Below are 19,604 nucleotides of genomic sequence, written 5' to 3'. Positions count from 1 at the left end.
GTAGGTGACAGGAGGAAGGTGAGATGAAACGAGGTAAAGGAGAGAAGAAAGGTTAGAGAGAGGAGAAATAAAAGAACGTTCATTATAAATTCACCAAATCGACAAGCTGTCAGGCCACGCCGTCGTCCATGCAGCGCGTATAAGCCTCTGCTGCACCACTGCAGACTCCTTCACCACAACCAAAACTTTTCCGTCCTCTCCTCACCTTTACTTCATCCCATGTTTCCTCAGAAAGAAGCATGTGATCTATCTACCGTGAAAGAGGAATACCACGAACAAGCATCTGGGTTCACTGTCGGGTGGCTGTACGTCTGGATTTAGGACGGACGTGCAGTTCGGAGTTTAAACTCAGTTCTCCTTTTGCTTACTTCCATGGATAAAAATGTAACAGTAGCCTGTGTACAAAAGTCTGGGTTGGGACCCACAGATTGGTCACAGGACATTTTTTTGGAGTCCCAAAACATAATTGCTTCTATTTAAGATTAATGCAGAAAAGTAAATGAATGAATGAAACATCTCTTGATAATGATTTGTTTGCCAGTTCAGTTTGGATATTAGGTTTTGCAAACAAGTCGCTACTTTATGTACAAATTATGCTTTTGTCATGATTTATATTACGATTTATTTGAGTCACAATTGTTTGCCCCTGATAGAGAGTTTGGGAAAACACTGACACAGACCACACGGCTGGTTGCATCCCTGTCACCTGTGTCCTCTCCGACGGCCTTGTGATCCCATGTCATCGTCCCAGCTTCCACTTCCTCTCTCTCCTCCTGTGCCCTCTCATCCCTGCTGGGGATTTCACCAGTGAAATATGAGCCGCCTGTAGCATATTGATCCCATGTCCATGATAGATCACAGACCAGGCAAAGCTCTCTGCTGATGCCTCCTCCTCCTCCTCCTCCTCATCCTCCTCTGCAGCAGCAGCAGCAGCAGCAGCAGCAGTGCCAGTGGCTTCACTATAGCTGGTATTGACTGCAGTGATCAGTGTCACCACAGTGCACACTGATGAATTCTGTGCTCCGAGTGTCTCGGAAAGAGCAGGTGAGATGAGGGAAGAGCCGTAACGCCTCGGGACTCATCAGGATGTGTGTAATTAACCTTCTGTTACAGCTGGGAATCTCAAAACCTTATTTTTTTTAACCTTTTCTAGCTGGAAACTGAGGTTTGTAACCCTCTCGCTCTCCAGCACCAAATTTCATTGAGAAAATTTGCATTTTTAGCTCAGTGAGACACAGGAGCTGCTGGTCTCCTGCTGCCACGTTTGGTTAGTGTGTGTCACTGAGGTAAATGTAAATCAAGTTTTTTCGAACAACAGAATCACAAAAATAATACATTTACACTCACGGAAGAAGGAAGCAGTGGATCAGCAACTCCTGTGTGCTGCGATGTAAAATCGCTGATTTAAAGCTGAGCCCCCTGATAACCCCACCGGACCTGGTTACATGTGTTTTCAAAGTCCACGTTTAATTTATTAGGTAACTCGATGTGTGGTATTAATTAGTGTGTCAATGGAGGAACAGGGAATAAAAACTAAGCTTTTAAAAGATAATGTATAGGCTTATCTATTTTCATATATAATGTTTGTCATATAAAGCAAGCGATTTGAGACGGAAACATGAAAACACGTTGCAAAAACAAAAAAGTTGTAAACTCAGTGAAAAACGTACATACAGCCGCTCTCCTTTACAGAACGCACACTCACACAGAATTATCTCAGAGGAGATCTGGTATCTATTCATCACAACGAGAGTGTCTGACGCGCTTGCCTCCTCTGGAATTACCTGACTGGCCTTTTGCTGCTTTGGTTTCCAGTCACAGACGACACTTGCGTTTGTCACGGCCTTAAGTGTCTGAGGACGGGAAGGTGAGCGCCGGCAAACACCAATAATTCACCGCAAGAATCCGTGTACGTGAGCTTTGTTTGTGGCGTCCGGCGACCTTTGATGAATCACTTCACCCGGTCACACGTCTTTACGCTGCCTTTTGCAGTTTCTTTCACAGACACACACACACACACAGCTGAAACACTGACAAACAAAATCTTATTTAACGTCTTCTGAAATGTGCTGCTTTTTATAGAACATTTCAGTGTGATGTGAACACAACACCTCGTTGACTCCACTAATGCCGCTGTGTCTTTGACAGATTCCCCTGCCAGGATTGATTGCCCTCTAGTGGCTGATGCTTGATCTCTATACTTTAACGCTCTGTGGATCGTTGTGTGACAGTGAACACCTTTGTCATGGATGTCTCTCTCTCTCTCTCTCTATCGCTGACAGACACGTTGTCATGATGTGCTCAGGATGATTTTCTACTATCACTGTTTTGAAATGTCTTCCTTAAAGGTAACTAAACCCCCAGAGGTTGCTTTTTAAAAAAAGCCAAAAAAGCGGGCTGAGAACGGAGAGCAAGATCAGTGTGAACATTTGAACGCAGTAACTGGTGTTTGACCAGAAAGGGCAGCAAATAGATTTTATCAAAACTTTTTCTGTGTTTTTGCAATTACATAACTGACATTCAAGCGGAGTAGTCGACCCCCCCCCATGGGTAACTGATACTTTCGTCGAGAAGTAGAAAGCTCATGTTCCCATAGACTTCCATTCAACCAGAGGAGTCGCCCCCTAGTGGCTTGGACTCACCTTGCAAACCAAAATAAAACATCCACTCCTTTTTTTAAAAAGTATTAAGTGGGTTTATAGTATAAAAGTGCGATTTTAGTCGGACTAAGGTCCCCTGTCTTTGGGGGTGATGACATCACTCTCAGTTCTGATTTACAGTGGTCCTCATGGAGACCAAAACCTAGTCCTAATGAAGAGGAACCTCAATTCCAAGGAGCTGGTTTACGTTTAGAGCTCATATTTGAATTGTGGTTAGGTTATGGTTTGGGTTAGGCATTAACTGGTTATGGTTCGGGTTAAGGAAAATGCTTTGGTCAGGCTGTCCAAACGAAGGGGAGGCAATGTGATTCCTGAAGAAAAAAGGATATTTGTACAGCATTGTGAGGACCAAAAATCATATAAACCATAGGGAGTGTGGACATTTTGGGAAAGTGAAGGCTTCCTCATCACTTTAAGGGGCTTATGGGGTTTAAGACTTGGTTTTAGGGTTAGGGTTAGAAGGTGATTTAGGTTAAGGTTAAGGGTTGTTGTTGATGTTGTTGTGGGGCCCTGTCGCTGTGTTCCAGGACCTCGATGTGGAGCAGATGAAGCAGATATTAAAGAAGTAGGCAGTCGTTCTCTTCAGGCAGCTGCTGCTGGATCAATAACGTCGTTCAGCTGTCACAGACAGAACCAGACGTCCTGGAGTGGTTCCCGTGGCAGACGCATGTACAGAAGAATTCGATCGATGCCGCTCATGAAATGGCAGCAGAGGAGGACGACGCCAGCGCGTGTTTTGCACATGTCGCCGGACTATAACTCCCATCTCTCCATCACCAGCCTCTGCGAGAGAGTCAATGAAGATGGAGGAGGTGTGTTACAGTAAAATATGCACAAACATGCCCCTGCCTGTTCTGCGCGCGGAGCCTAATAGAAATATGGATCTGCTCTCATACACTCGCTGTCACTCTGACATTTGATTCATCCCTTCACAAGCTCGTACACTCGGTCCCATGAATGTGAAAAACATTTTTTTTTCATGCTACAGGGGGAAAAACACACAGAGAGGACGTTTATGATCAGGAGAGACCAGGAGGGACGTTATAAACCGCAGTCACCTTCAGGTTACACCGAGGTACAACTTACACTTATCACCCAAAACTTTGATAGTGATTGAGTCTGTGCTCTTATTGCAGACCATAATTATGATTCAGTAACATAAATGTTACATCAGACTGTCCTCTGCTTGCAAATGATGACCTTTAGAACAGCAAAGAGTCACAGGGAAACGACGCGAGCGCTGAGGGACGAGCTAACCTTTATATTTGAATAACATCTGGGAGACATGGGCTGCTTCACTGCGGTATCAGAGTGCCACCTAGTGACCCAAGTGGAGGCTGAACTTGTCCTTGATGGAGCAGGATGTGAAGATCATCTCACTTTTTCCTTTTCTTGTATTTGTTTCCTGAATTTAAATCAAGAATGGTTATTTGATTAATTGATTAATCAGGCTTGAGTGTCTTTGATATAATTAAATCAAGTTTTCTGATGTTTCAGCTTCATAAATGGTTTCTTTGCTCCATACAACAAAGAAATCATTAAAACTGAATCATTTTGGTTTCTGGGCAAAACACAGACATTTGAGAACATCATCATCATCATCATTTCTGGGTTTGGTAAACACAGATTTCCACATTTACAATGTTTACAGGTATTTTTATGACATAAATAGGAGCCGCACAGTTGTTATTACAGTCAGAACAAAGTTAGTATAAAACACAGACAACAAGGTCGTCACCAAAACTTAGTTCAATTGTGTCACATATCACGTCTCTGACATCTCAAAAGCTTTCTTTTCCTGTTCAGTTTGAATTTTAGGAACAAACAAATATAAGATGTCCTGAGAATGTAAGAACGTTTGCTCTGTATGGTTTTGTAGAAATACAAATACCAGTGACTGAAGGGGTGAACACAAAGAACAATATCACTTGTATTTATGTTCTACTTTAGTTTAGATCATCTTTTTGAAGTGAGGTTAAAAATGCTGAATATTTCTTTAGGATATTCAATTACCTTTATTTATCTGTATTCTAATGCCTTTTCATTTGTGTAGAGACGCATTTAGAAGAAAGTAAGACAGGTAGTACATAAAAGAATGATGAATCAAAAATGACAATGACACAATAAATGTTAGATCGATATGTTGTGAGTAATGTCATGTTTTAGCTAACTATGAGTTAGCTAGCTAGATAAATGTACTTCCACCTCTGAGACAGCAATCCATTGGATCCAGAATTTCAAATATGAGAAGCTCTGGATGATATTTATACTTTGATTTATAAACACCTTTCATACATAAAATGCAGCTCAAAGTGCTTCAAGAGTGTTTGAAACGAATAAAACTGAAAGAGAAAGTTAGTCTCTTTAATGCCCACAAGGAGAATATCATCAATTCACCCACACCTCGTACGAAACTATATAGCCGCAGCCATATTTCACATATTATTCATCATAAAGGGCATTTAAAAAAATCTATTTCTGCAAATGAGGACCGCACTCTCTCAGTTTATATTGATGGAGGCAATTATTGGGGAGATGAATTATGAAATTAGCATGCTAATGGCTTATTATCACACAATCACGTACGCGACTCCCAAAAGACTTGTTTCATTCCTGTGTGGAAGCGGAGAGAGAGGAACAGTGTGTTCAACTCCACAGCTGATCATTTGTATGAACATGAATTTTACATGCACGTTTCATGACGGCTAATCCATCACTTTTGACACATTTAAACAACCATTTTGGCATTTAATTGTGTAGAATTATTCATTTATTTTTAGCAAGCAAATATATTTATAGATATTTTTACATTGCCAAATTGCACATATTACATATTTATTGTTGTTAATTGTGGTTTCATTCTAATATCTTACTCATTCACTGTATGGTTGGAGTGTATGTCCTTACATTTATGCTAATATTTTATATTGTATGATCTATCTATCTATCTATCTAATTACATGTATATATGTACATATATACATGTATATATGTACATATATACATGTAAATATGTATATATGTATATCTATATATGTATATGTCCATCCCCTGGTATACACATGTACCACAGCTTGGCAACCATGGGCGTAGATGTTGGTAGTAAAATCATTAAAAGTGGCCTAGTATTAATTTATACTTTCATATTTAAAGTGAGAGTACGAGGTGTGGTGACACTGAACTTGAATTTAACAGCAGAATTTAGATTTGCTGTAAACAGTGAGTGAAACAATTAAATGGCAAATATGCACTTAATGTGCAACTACATACCAAACAACTGAAGATATGGATTATTTAGTTCGAGGTAGAGAAATAGACAAACATTAATTTCTCAAAAAAAAAAAAAAAGATTCCACAAAAATGTTGTACTTTCGAAAAGCTGTGTATAAGGTTCTCATGTGCAAAGATAAACCCTAATCTACAGATATTTAGATAGACTTTTACTCTCTCTTTTTAAGCCCTAAATAATAAGAGACTGATTTACAACTTTATGTCCCTCACGCTGTAATTCCTGATTTTACCAGCAGAGTGAGCCGTTGTTATACTTTTCTGATGTGAAAACTTCAGGTGACAGGAAACAGGGGATGTTTGACCTCAGGGTCAACTGATAAACTAACTAACTAACTAAGTAAATAAATAAATACTTAAAAGGTGCAAGCAGCATTATCTCATAACTTCAAATTTTTTTTATCTCATAATCTCGCATATCTCAACTTTCTATCTCATAATTATAACTTTTTATCTCATAATTTCGACTTTCTATCTCATAATTATAACTTTCTATCTCATAATTATAACTTTTTATCTCATAATTTTGACTTTCTATCTCATAATTATAACTTTCTATCTCATAATTATGACTTTTCATCTCATAATTTAGAACGTTTTTAATCTTATAACCTTTTTTTCATAATTATGACTTACTTTGAGGATATTTTTTTTTTCAAGGCTAATTTTGTATGGAAATGGGCTTCCATTTCTACTTCTCTTAAAAAAAAGTGAAACATTACACTAACAAACATAAGCCTATTCTAGTGCTAAGCAGTAAACAAGCAAATAAACAGGATAAAGGTGAACAGAACCTATTTTATAAAAGAGAAACACAGATTTCACCAAATTTACTTGCCAAAATTTAGTTGCTTTTGTGAGAGAATGTGATACCAAAGCTCTTTCAAACTGTGCTAAAGACAAATCCAGAAAATCACGTGTGTGTCACATTTCAAATAAACCAGTATTCCGTCATGAAACAACGAAAAGGTTTCCTGAAACGTCAGAAGAATAGTAGCGTAGCGCAGCTTTAGACCCTGATTTTATCGACTTCCATCAAAATCAGTCACAGATTTCCGTCAGTCGCGATAACTCAATCAGAAGTGCTGGAGACAGGAAATGGAAAGAAGTGGAAAAATGAAGGGAAGAGTTCCAACAGTACAAAGCAATAAAAGGAGTTATTAAAAAATAAAAATCACATTTCCTAACAGCTGCTGCAGGAGCAGGAACTGTGAGAGAGTTGGCTCAGAGCTGACTAAAAACACAACAAAGACGTTGTTAGCTGTAGAAGAAAGGTCTGATGAAACATGAAAGATTTGCACTAAAACTTTTTTTGTTTTTTGTCCCATTTATCTGAACCCATTAAGAGTTCCTGAGAATTAAGAGGAAAAATGGAGCTCAGTGAAATATTTATATTCAGTTCACTTTGTGTCGTTTGACACGGAAAAAGTCTGCAAAGATGGAGATGTGAAACGTCAGAGGGAAAGTTTTTAAACACTTTGTCTGCAGAAGAATGAGGTTTCCTCTGAGACGGAAGACAGAAGACGGACGTTCTAAAGGTCACATGTCACACCACGTCACATTATACTGTCCTCAGTGTTTCCAATGTGTGCTTCATTTAAAGTGGAACAGCCATCGATTCTTTCTTTCTTTCTTTTGGAAAGTTGTAGCGAGAGAACAAAAGATATTTTTCAAGGTTAAGCAAAAGCATTGCGAAGGAACGCAGAAGTTATTTACGAAGGAAGACAAAAGTTATTTACGAAGGAACGAAAAAGTTATTTACGAAGGAACGCAAACGTTATTTACGAAGGAACCCAAAGTTATTTACGAAGGAAGACAAAAGTTATTTACGAAGGAACGCAAAAGTGTTGCCAAGGAACGCAAACGTATTGCGAAAGAATGCAGAAGATATTAACAAAGGAACACAAAAGTTATTTACAAAGGAACGAAAAAGTTATTTACGAAGGAACACAAAAGTTATTTACAAAGGAACGAAAAAGTTATTTACGAAGGAACGCAAAAGTTATTTACAAAGGAACGAAAAAGTTATTTACAAAGGAACGAAAAAGTTATTTACGAAGGAACGCAAAAGTTGTCATGAGGGAACAAAAAGTTGTTGCAAAAGGAACACATAAGTGTTGCGAAAGAACACAAAAGTGTTGCGAAGGAACACAAAAGTGTTACGAAGGAACGCAAACGTTTTTACGAGGGAATGCCAAGATATTTTGCGCGGTAAAGCAAAAGTTACTACAAAGCAACGCAAAAGCTCGCTCTAAAAATGTCCCTTCCCTCTGTTGACCAGGTGTACCTTACAAAGTGGCTGCTGGTTGGAGGTAATAGTAGTGACGTTAGACATCGGACCATCAAAACTGACCGAAACTGACTGAAATTTGACAGTGGATTATTAGATTAGAAAGGAAGACAGGAATAAAACTACAGCAGCCTTTGTTGTTCCTCTTCAGGGAAATGCAAGGGAAGAAAAGCCATGTGAGAATATTTCTACTAGTGTTCATTTTCTCTTTAATTTAACCATTAAAAAAAAATACAAAATTTATAGATAGATAGATAGATAGATAGATAGATAGATAGATAGATTCTAGCTTGCAAGCTAACGAGCATGCTAACTAGCACACTTACCAGAAAGATGGATGGATGGATAGATAGATATCGATACGTAGAATAAATGAAGTTGGTTTAGTGACAGCTGCCCTAAGTCATTGTTGTCATTGTTAAACACAGTGATTTATGTTTCAGTTTTATAATAAATGAGAGAGAGGGTTAGAAAAAAAACAGAAGCAGGTGAGAGTTACCTGCATGGTGCGTTCAGGGACTCCATGTTAAATTTTATTGATAATATTCCGTGAAATCAGACATGCAGCTCACTTTTCTTTTAGTTTTATTTTATTCCAAAAAAATTTTCAAAGTTGGAACTCAGTCAAGCAAACGAAGAAAAAAGAAGACTTTTTTTCTTGTCAGGCAAAAGATGATCATGTACAAATCCACCGATGCTTCATCATGAAGAGGAAGAGATCAATAATTAAATATCAGTCAAGGCCGTTGAGTGAAAAAGACACAAATACCAAAAGGTTTTCTTTTGGTATTTGAGACACAAGTAAAAAAGACCACAGCACAGAAGATGGAAACATTTGTCCCACAACATCAGCAGTGAAGCAGCGACATGAAAATACAAACGGTAGAAAACATACATGCTTCTGTTTTTATATCACAACCCATTTTAAATATAGAGTTTTATATTTTTCTCTGGGAAAATAAGAAACAGATCAAAGTCATATTCTGTCAGCTGACCATCAAACACATCAGACATGCAGTGACCAACAACCTGGAACACCTGGAACATGGATATACTTCCCTTTTTAAGGAAGTTTTCCTTCTATATTTTCTGGGAATTTATTCTATAGCCAATTATTCTATTAAAAAAAATTACAATTACAATTGTAAATAAAGTTTTTGAACCCTTCCATAACACGAGAAGCTCCAAGAGTCATGTGATCATCATCAGGTCAAAACAAGATACAAAAACAACTGATGAAACATAGAAAGACCAAAGGTTAAAGGTCATTCAACAGCATTTAGCTGATTGACAACATCTGTTTACGACAAAACAGCTGCAAATGATGGACTCATTATGATGGACTTAATTTTGATTTAGTCATGGCGTTGCCTCCAGACCAGAGGTCAGGTGTCACATGACTCAGCAGAACACAAATGACACCGCATCACAACAAGAAACATGAGTCCTGGAAGTGTTACATGACTGCATCTTCATCATCTTCATCATCAACGTCATGGATAAAAACAAACATTAACGACACAGAAACATGAACACACGGTTGCAAGTACATCAGAAGACAAGACAACAGGAGGCGTGGCTCCAGCGGGCGGGGGCATGTTGGGAAATACGTGACCCTATGTGACCCTTTTTTGTCATTCTCTAAACGACGTCACAGCATCTGTGGGCTCCAGAGGAAAAGTCCCATGATGCTATGCTGCAGCGTCTGACGTGAAGCAGGTCTGGTTTTCAGTCTGTGAGCAGAAGACACGTCTCACCGTCTCACTGTCTCTGTGCTGTTACATCACAAGGTCGTCATTCACGCGTCTCTTCTTCACTGCTGAAAACGAGAGGGCAGAGGTCAACACACAGGTCATCACAAAGGTCAACAACAGACTTTCTACATGAAGAGAAAACTGTTCTTGTTGATACTCGGTAGCCAATATGGCTCCGCCTGTGGGAGGAGCCTCTCAGTGGCTGCTGAGTGAAGGAATTTATCCCACAATTCTTTGCACACCAGAAGCAAATCTTATCCAATACACGATGGAGGAGGGACGTGTTGCAGCTGGAAGCAGCAAATTCATTTTGAAATGTAAATGTGACAAATCAAACAAAATAAACGTTTCTTCTGGATTAAAAGTCATTAATAGACTTTTAAAGATGTCATTAATAAGTCACACGACCTACAATAGTGTATTATTGACTGTGAAGGAATAGAAAAACAGTTCAAATAACATCTTGAACTCACTGCAAAACTAAACTTTGTTAATCTTGTGCTAAATGAGCTGCTACAACAATAGTTAGCACAGTTAGCTAATACTGATTTTAGCATGTCCACAGTTAGCCTTACATTAGCCATTAGACCAGACATGAGTTCAAAGTTCACTTAGAGTCATTCTTGTCAAGAATTACTTTGTTGCTAACTCTGTGTTAGTCCAGAGTAAGCTCTGTGTTAGCCTCAAAATCACCCAAAATGTGCTCATGGATTTAACTGCTTAAGTAGTTAGCTTGTCCAGTCCACACTAGCCTCAGAGTTAATCATAGTAGTGCACCATTAGCATCAAATTAGTTTAATACTAACTCAAACCCAGGGTTAGCTCAGAGGTAGCCTCCATTAGGGTTCGGTTTGGAGTAGCCCAGACTTAGTTGAGAATAAGCTGAGAGTTATCTTAGGGTTAGCTGACTTAGTTATGAGTTAACTGAGAGATAGTTCAGAGTAACTTTAGGGTTAGCTGAGTGTTATTTTCAAGTTCGCTAAAGAGTTTGTTGTGAGTTAAATGAGAGTTAGTTGAGTTAGTTGGGAGTTAACGTTAGTTGATAATTAACTGTGTTAGTTGAGAATTAAATGAGAGTTAGTTGAGTTAACTGAGAGTTAGTTGAGTTAGTTGGGAGTTAACGTTAGTTGATAATTAACTGTGTTAGTTGAGAATTAAATGAGAGTTAGATGAGTTAACTGAGAGTTAGTTGAGTCAGTTGATAATTAACTGAGTTAATTAAAAATGAAGTAATAATAATAATAATACATTTAATTTAAAAGCGCCTTTCAGGTCACTCAAGGACACTTTACAAGCAAGATGAATTAAAATTAAAATCACACAATTACGTAAAAACCAAAAAAGGAGCACATAAAATCAACACAATAACTTTGGGGAAGTGGCGGTAAAATGAGGGGGGTTAGAGGGAGTAGGCGGTCCGGAACAGGTGAGTTTTCAGTCTTGATTTGAAGAGGTGGAGAGAGTCACAGTTACGGAGGTCAGGTGGTAGTGAGTTCCAGAGCTGAGGAGCAGAGTGGCTGAAGGCTCTGCCCCCCATAGTGCTGAGGCGGGCAGGGGGCACAGAGAGGTGGATGGAGGAGGAGGATCTGAGGGAATGAGTGGGGATGATGACGTGGAGGAGATCAGACAGGTAGGGAGGGGCAAGGTTGTGGATGGCCATGTATGTGTACAGAAGGAGTTTATAGTTGATGTGGTGTTTGACAGGGAGCCAGTGGAGGTGCTGGAGGACGGGGGTGATGTGGTGGTGTGAGGGGGTCTTTGTAATGATACGGGCGGCTGAGTTTTGGACCAGTTGCAGTTTATGGAGAGACTTTTGGGGGAGGCCATAGAGGAGAGAATTGCAGTAATCAAGACGGGAGGTGACGAGACTGTGAACAAGGACGGCTGTGGAGTGGGGGGTGAGGGAGGGGCGGAGTCTGTTGATGTTGCGGAGATGAAAATAAGCGGTGCGGGTAGTGATGTTGATGTGTGAGTGAAAAGAGAGTGTGCTGTCGAGGATGACACCCAGACTCTTTACCTGAGGGGAGGGGGAAACTGAGGAGCTGTCAATGGTGAGGGAGAAGCTGTTTACTTTAGATAGGGTGGATTTAGTGCCGAGGAGGAGGAGTTCAGTTTTATTGCAGTTTAATTTAAGGAAGTTTGAGGTGAACCAGGTTTTTAGCTCAGAGAGACAAGAGGTGAGGGAGGGGGGTGTGGAATTTGGTTTGCAAGAAAAGTAGAGCTGGGTGTCATCCGTGAAGCAGTGGAACTGGATATTGAATTCACGGAGGATGAGGCCGAGGGGGAGGAGATAGATGATGAAGAGAAGGGGCCCCAGGACAGATCCCTGGGGCACACCTGTAGTGACTGGGGAAGGTTTTGAAGTGAAAGATTTGAGCTGTACAAACTGAGTGCGGCCTGTGAGGTAAGAGTGGAACCAGCTGAGGGGAGTGTGGGAGAGGCCAATGGAGGAGAGTCTACTGAGGAGGATGGGGTGTGAGATGGTGTCAAAGGCAGCACTCAGATCGAGGAGGATGAGGATGGAGACAGAACCAGAATCAGCTGCAGTGAGGAGGTCGTTGGTGATTTTGATTAGGGCGGTCTCTGTGCTGTGACGGGGGCGGAAACCAGACTGGAAGGGCTCGTAGAGTGAATGGAGAGATAGGTGAGAGTGGAGTTGGGTGGCAACAGTTTTTTCGAGGATTTTAGAAATGAAAGGTAAGTTAGAAATGGGGCGGAGGTTATCGTAAATGTTGGGGTCGGAACCGGGTTTCTTTAATATGGGGGTGACAGCGGCAGTTTTGAAAAGTGAAGGGACTATTCCGGATGAGAGTGAGGAGTGGATAATAGCAGATATGAGGGGGAGCAGGGAGGAGGAGCAGGATTTGACTAGGGTTGTGGGGAGGGGATCGAGCTGATATGTAGTGGGCTTTGATTTGTGTATGAGGTCGGAGAATTCGGAGGTAGTGGGAAGAAAAAAACTGGAGAAGAGATGACAAGGAGGAGAGGGTTCAGATGGGGAGATAGGTGGTGAATTGTGATGTAGGTGCTGATGGATGTTATGAATTTTCTGGTTAAAATAGTCCATTATGGAGTTGCAGGTTTCTGTGGAATACAGGTGGAGGGGTAGAGAATTGGGTGGCTGGAGGATTTTGTTCATGACAGAGAAGAGGGTTTTTGAGTTTCCTTTGTTGGAGAGGATGAGGCCGGAGTAATAAATGGTTTTGGTTGAGAGATTAGGTCCTTATATTGTGTGATATGGGTAGTGTACATGTCCTTGTGGATGGTGAGACCAGTTCTTTTGTGAAGTCGCTCCAGTTGTCGGTTTTTGGATTTCATGGATCTAAGCTCGGGGGTAAACCAGGAGGCAGATGCGGAAAAAGGACACAGACCGGGTTTTCAGGGGGGCGAGAGAGGTGAGTGTGTTGGTGAGGCAGGTGTTATAAAGAGCGACCAGTTCATCTGGGTTGGAGAGGGAGTCCGGGATCTGAAAACTGTCGATAGTGGAGCAGAGAGTGTTGATGTTACTGTCCTTAATATTACGAAATGAGATGAGACGGGGGGATTTGAGAGTAGAAAGGCGGAGTGTGGCGTTAAAAGTGAGGAGGAAGTGGTCCGTTACAGGGAAAGCATTGGCAGTGGGCTTGGAGGGGGTTAGACCAGAGCAGCAGACTAACCCTGGATTTCCACTGGACGCGGAACGGCCGCGGAACGGCCGCGGAACGGCAGCCGTTGCAAATCGCTTCCATTCTAATCAATGTGAGCATTCCCACCGGCCGCGCTGCGGCGCGGATCAGCAGCGGCCCAGAAGCGGCTCGCCGCGCCGCAGCGCTATCGATAGGAATCAGTTCTATTTTTTCCGTTGCCGCTGCTGAACCTCGTAAATTTCAACGAAGCAGATCGCACAAGACAGGAAGTCCGACACAGTATCAAAGTAAAACACTTCCGCCCCCCTTTCAAAATAAAACACAATGCGCAGGTCACAACTTCACCTCAACGTTACGTCATAACCGGTGCTCCCAGGTCAACTGTCATTTGATCCGAGGGTCTCGGAGACAATGGACGACGAGAGACTGATTATGGAAGTGGAGAAATGAAAGAAGCTGTGTTGTTGTTGTTTCCTTTATTCACACAGTCTATCGCGGGATCTCGCGTCCGTTCGAGATTATCGCGCGATCTTCCCTGAATACCGCTGGCTCCCAAAGCTCCGCGCCGCTGCCGTAACGCGCCCGGTGGGGATTGACGTTTGGGAGAGGACGAAGCAGAACCGCGCCGCGGCCGTTCCGCGTCCAGTGGAAATCCAGGGTTAGTCCAGTGTGTGTCCTCTAATGTGGGTGGGGAAATCTATGAGGTGTTGTATTCCGAAACTGTCCAGACAGGATGCAAAGTCTCTAGTGAGAGGCAGGTTGGTATTGTCCATGTGTATATTGAAGTCCCCCAGCAGAATTAAATTAGGAGAGAGAGTAGATATATAAGTGAGTAGAGTGGAAAATTCACTGATAAAATCACTGTGTGGCTTGGGGGGGGGGGGGGGGGGGGCGGTAAACTGTGGCGATGATGGTTGGTGTGGGTCCAGGAAGCTTAAAAACAAGGCATTCAAATGTGCTACATGCAGGGACAGAGACGGGCAGGACTTTCCACTTCTCGCGGTGAATTACCGCGAGACCTCCTCCACGGCCGTTGCCTCGGGGACGGCAGATGTAAACAAAACCGGGAGGAGTGGATTCGTTGAGTGCGGAGAAGTCATTAGGCTGTTGCCAAGTTTCTGTTAAAAAGAGAAAGTCAAGCTTTCGGTCAGTGAGGAGATCTTGGATGAGGTGTCCTTTGCTCGTGAGTGAGCGGATGTTGAGCAGACCGAAGTTGACAGCGGAGGTGTCGTGTTTGACAATAGTAGCATTAGCCGACCTAGCCAGGCCGGCTAATGCGTGATGGTTGACGGTACGGCCGGAGTTTCTGGGACAGCGACGAGAAGTGGACCAAGTAGAGTTGACTGTACTGGAGCCATTGTGCTGGAGATGTCTGCGGGACCCACGGTGGATGTAACGCCGGCGGGGGGGGGGAGTGATCTCCGGGTGATGGTGCAGCTCCGGTGGTGGAGGCTCCGGTGCATTCCAGCGGATCCGAAGGAGGTCTGCGACAGAGTAATGAAGTAGTCCTGCCACAGGATGATGGCAGAACGACAGCAGTATCCAAATGAGACCAAACCGGGTGAGAGAGTTGTTGGGCCACATGACGAGGAAGGAACCGGAAAAACTCAGAAAGCCGGTGGCGTGACAGCTAGCATGAATTAGCAGCCGGCGTTTGCCCGTGCACTTTTTGACAGAAGTGTCGGAGCGACGGCATTTAACTGTGCGAGAGAAGCTGTTTTAGCTCTCGCGAATGAGTGGAAGCAGAGTCAGTTTTGTCACAAAGAACCATAGGCCAAAGCAGCGATAAAAACACTTGAAAAACTACTGGTGAGCAGCGGCAACATACATGCCAGCGTCCACTCAAGTGAGTTGAGTGAGAGTTAATTGAGTTAGTTGAGAATTAACTCAGAGTTAGTGTTAGAGTTAACAGTTAGTTGAGAGTCAAGTGATAGTTAACTGTGAGTTAGCTGATAGTAGGGTAGGGTTAGGGTTAATAGTTGAGAGTTAAGTGAGTCAACTAAGTCACTTGAGAGGCAACTGCAAGTTAAATTAGTTATTTGTGAGTTAACAGTTAGCTGAAAGTTAGCTGGGAGTTAACTGAGAGTTAAACACTTGAAACAGCTGCTTCCTGTTAAAAAAGTGATGATTAAACATGAATTACATTAGTACCTCAGTCAGTTACTCGTGGATTATTATTGGATGTTATACATGGTGATGTCATCATGTTTCATCTCTGTCTTCTTCAGATGTCATGTGACTCAATGATGGCCTCCATGTTCTCACACAGCTCTGTCTTGGCCTCTCCGTTGGGTCACTCGCTGACTTTGTGCGACAGTCGGGACGACATGGCGGCGGCTGTGGCAACGGCCTTGAGCGAGTGTTTCCTCTTCTGTACGTTGAGCTCTGGGTGGAAGATGATGACGTAGACTTTGGGCATGTAGAGCAGCCCCAGAGCTACGGACACGCTCAGGTTCATGGAGATGGTCAGCGTGGTCGTCTGGATGTACAGCTGCAGAGGAGGAGTCAGAAGAAGGGGTAGTGGTTAATGTAGTGGTATGAGGCACCACTGATTTAGTTTGGTTGACTGCACCCCGGTCCCTCTGACTTATTAGCCAATCACTGCACTTACCGAGTGGAGAAAAGTAGGCTGTGTCCCTCCTCCTGATCTCTCGCTTCCGGGTCGTTGTATGTGCCGCTAGCATCCGAGCACAGATCCGGCGTCTTCACCGCGGTCGAGCCGATCAGTCGGGGCGGTGTTTATTGCCGCAACCAGAGCATTGTCTGCTGGTTGTGTGCTGCATGGTGGCTGTTTTCCCTGCCACGCCTGAATTCTTCACCCCTCTCCCTCTTTGGACGGGATGCCAATGCACCCGGACTTATAACTGGAACTTTAAAGCTAACGCTAGCGCTAAAGCTAACGCTAGCGCTAACGCTAAGGCTAACGTCAACGCCAAGTGTACATACAGCTGATTAACCACGGCTATTTGGCCGCTGCTTCGCCGCTGTTTCGCCGCTGCTTCGCCGCTGTTTCGCCGCTGTTCTGCCACTGTCCTGTTGCTTGGTGACTGTTCCGATCCGGTCGGCCGCCTGTGGTCAGCCTGTTTACCGCTGCTACGTGTGATTGCAGTGTGCGTGTGTGTGTGTGTGTGGCTGTAACTCGTACTGGATGCGACGAGTCTGCCCGAACTCTCAGCCACTCGCTAAGATTGTGAACTGTGTGCGTGTGTGTGTGTGTGTGTGAGAGAGAGAGTGTTTTAAGTACAATCTGGCAAGGTTTGGTTTAATTGTTTACTGATTTACTCTTTGTTTAATGGTTGAATTTATGTTGTTAATATGATCAATCTGATTTCAAACTGTTAAACTGGTTAATTGTTGAGTTGATATCTCTGGCCAGAGACTCTTTTGTTTCTTGTGTTTGGTTGATTTATTAATATAATTTAACATTTCTCAGTTTATCCATTGATCATTTATATTTGGTTCCTTAAATTTGAGCCCGTTTAATTGTGTTTTCCTCTCCCCTTAGTGCTGAAGGCCGACGGTGGTGGTGGTGGTTCTCCTGGGTGGTGGTGGTCCTGTGTGCTGTGTGATCCCTTTTTAAGATTTTCTTTGTTTACACGTCACCTTTTGCTGTGTGTGTGTGGGGTGTCCTCCTTTTCCTTTTGGATGTCACTTCCCCTACCAAACCCCTCCTCCAGCTGGTAAGCCTCAGACTACATCCCCCTTTTAGTTGGGCTCTTTTCTTTTTTTGTGTTACAGTGTCAACCTCATGATTGTTTTAATAATAAATTGTTAGACATGATCATTGAACTCCGTCTCATTCCCTCCCTGAGTAAACGAACCTGAGTGTCTTTTGTCTGAAGGTACTAGTTGACCTTTACTACTGGTCCTTGGGCCATAACCCAAGGTGGCGTTGTCGGTATTTGGAGTAATAATAGTATTTAATAGTAATAACCCTCGTGTCGCCACATTAAGATAACTATCTACTAACAGTCAAGCTGTGAATGAAGGCTGGGGAAGCAGTATGATAAGGAAGGGTCAACGTAAGGGTTGCACATAATGGTATCTGTTAGTCGTCGTAAATATTAGATCTAATGGGGTCATAAACGTTAGGTCTGGTGTCTGTTCTTGTTTTACTTTGATGTTTCTGTATAAATGGTAAAGCTTTCTTGAGAAACAAGAGAGAACATTTATACCTTCTTAGTGACAGGGTCTCTCCTTTATGCATGAAGTAAAGATATGATTTACTGAACACTGATGACTCCAGAATTCCTTTCACATTTTGGCGACGAGGATGGGATGGACGCTCCAATGCTCAGGGCCTTAGTTCTGACTGAAGGTTACTACCGGTAAGGAAAATTTCCGCTCCACCAAGGAGGACAGGAATCCGCCTGATGTCAGGAATGGGTGCTGACCAGCGGACACTCCATTTTTTAAAAAAAGTGAGATCAGTGTTTTTTGAATCATTTCTGGTGTACATGGGTGAAACCTAGGTAGACAGTTGTAATTCCTTTGTGGTAGGCTGTCGAGATAGAATTCCTGTGTGGTTTGGAGACCGTCTTCATATAATTCCTGTGTGGTTTGAAGACTAGCTTAAGCTTTGGGAAAAAAAAAAAAAAAAACAATCCATGAAATATAAAATCATAAAATATGTACTAGATGTTCATGAGTTTCGAATCAATTATACAGAGGGATTAAAACTTTTGAACTACATATATAATATTAATTGCATGATCATGATCGATTCCCCACTATAATAAAATGGGCGTGTGGATGCGGTAATGAAAATAAACTTTGTGGTGACTTATTTCAGTGTCTCAATATCCTTGTGGATATTAACAGGGTGCGTTGCTCGGAACGTATGTGTCATACAAACCACCTGGCTGAAAAAGTTATCCAACGTTAGTGTGTGTTTGATAAGATCTAACCATGCTGGCATGAGAAGATTAGAATGAATGAAGAAGTTTGAGTGAACAATAAGCCCATTGGAAGTTAAAAGCACATCCGTTCAAGTGAATCAATAGACAACATGGGGAACAAAACGGGAAAACTTAAGTCAGTATCTGATCCTCTTACGGGTCCATCTAAATTGATGGCAGAGAAATGGGGTAAAAGTGTTGTTGAAGATGTTCCACTCTGGCACCATTTGACCAAGGAAGTGTTTCCTATAATAGGCACATTAAGTACTGATTGTTTGAAAAGGTGTAGGGTATTGTTAGAAGAGAGAAAGGAAAAGAAAGTAAAGAAGAAGATAGATTGGCAAGTTTTTGAGAAATGGGAAAGAGAAGCAGCTCTGAGGGAAGCAAAATCTGTTGCAGGATTAATGTTAACACAGGAGATAGGAGAAGAAGGTGGTAAAAAGAAGGAAAGACAGAGACGTAGGGCCAGAGAAGTGAATCTGCCTCCTCCATATGTTCTCCCCGTGTCTGCACGCCCTCCTCCCTCAGAGACACAAACAGCAGGACAATCACCTACAGCTGAATCCCGAAAGGGCTCTGAAGAGGAGAAGGAGGAGAAGCCAAAGCTGTACCCTGATCTGTCTACCCTTCCAACACCTATGAGGGAAAACAAACGGACTGATATCATGTCTCAACCAGCTAACATTGCCTCTCCCAGAAATGTCTCTTCTCCATTAGCAGCTTCTTTCAATTACTGGCTGAGGAGTCAAGGGGAAAAAGGAAACGTGCACCACATGCCTATGTTGACATTTCCAAATCCACAGCCACGGCCAACTGGTGAAGAGGAATATGTCCACTGGGATCCGAAAGTGTTGTTGTACAGGCCATGGCAGCCAGATGAACTAAAAAGAGATTGCAGGAGAACTGCCAGATCCCCAAAAGACTGGAGGTGAGAAGTGGGTAATAGCAATGCAACAGCTATTAACCATGTATAATCCAACTCTGCAGGAGGTAGAAGCTGTGAGTCGGAGGTGTTTCAAACTCAGATGGGCCAATATCCGACCGGCCAACTGGTCAACATCCCCAGTCATTGGATCAGTGAGGTTCCA

General features: G+C 42.5%; 1 long non-coding RNA gene across 1 annotated transcript; it reads right to left on the bottom strand.

Moving 5' to 3' along the window:
- Nucleotides 1-8,856: 8,856 nt before the first annotated feature.
- On the bottom strand, nt 8,857-16,755 carry LOC131460563 (uncharacterized). Its single transcript, XR_009240394.1, has 3 exons — nt 16,230-16,755; nt 15,770-16,109; nt 8,857-10,057 (listed from the first exon to the last, which is right to left on the bottom strand). It is a non-coding gene; the product is annotated as an uncharacterized LOC131460563 (long non-coding RNA).
- Nucleotides 16,756-19,604: the final 2,849 nt, after the last annotated feature.

The sequence above is a fragment of the Solea solea genome, chromosome 6 (assembly GCF_958295425.1).
Source record: "Solea solea chromosome 6, fSolSol10.1, whole genome shotgun sequence".
NCBI classification, from domain to species: Eukaryota; Metazoa; Chordata; class Actinopteri; order Pleuronectiformes; family Soleidae; genus Solea; species Solea solea.
This window is presented reverse-complemented; position numbering and strand designations above follow the sequence as displayed.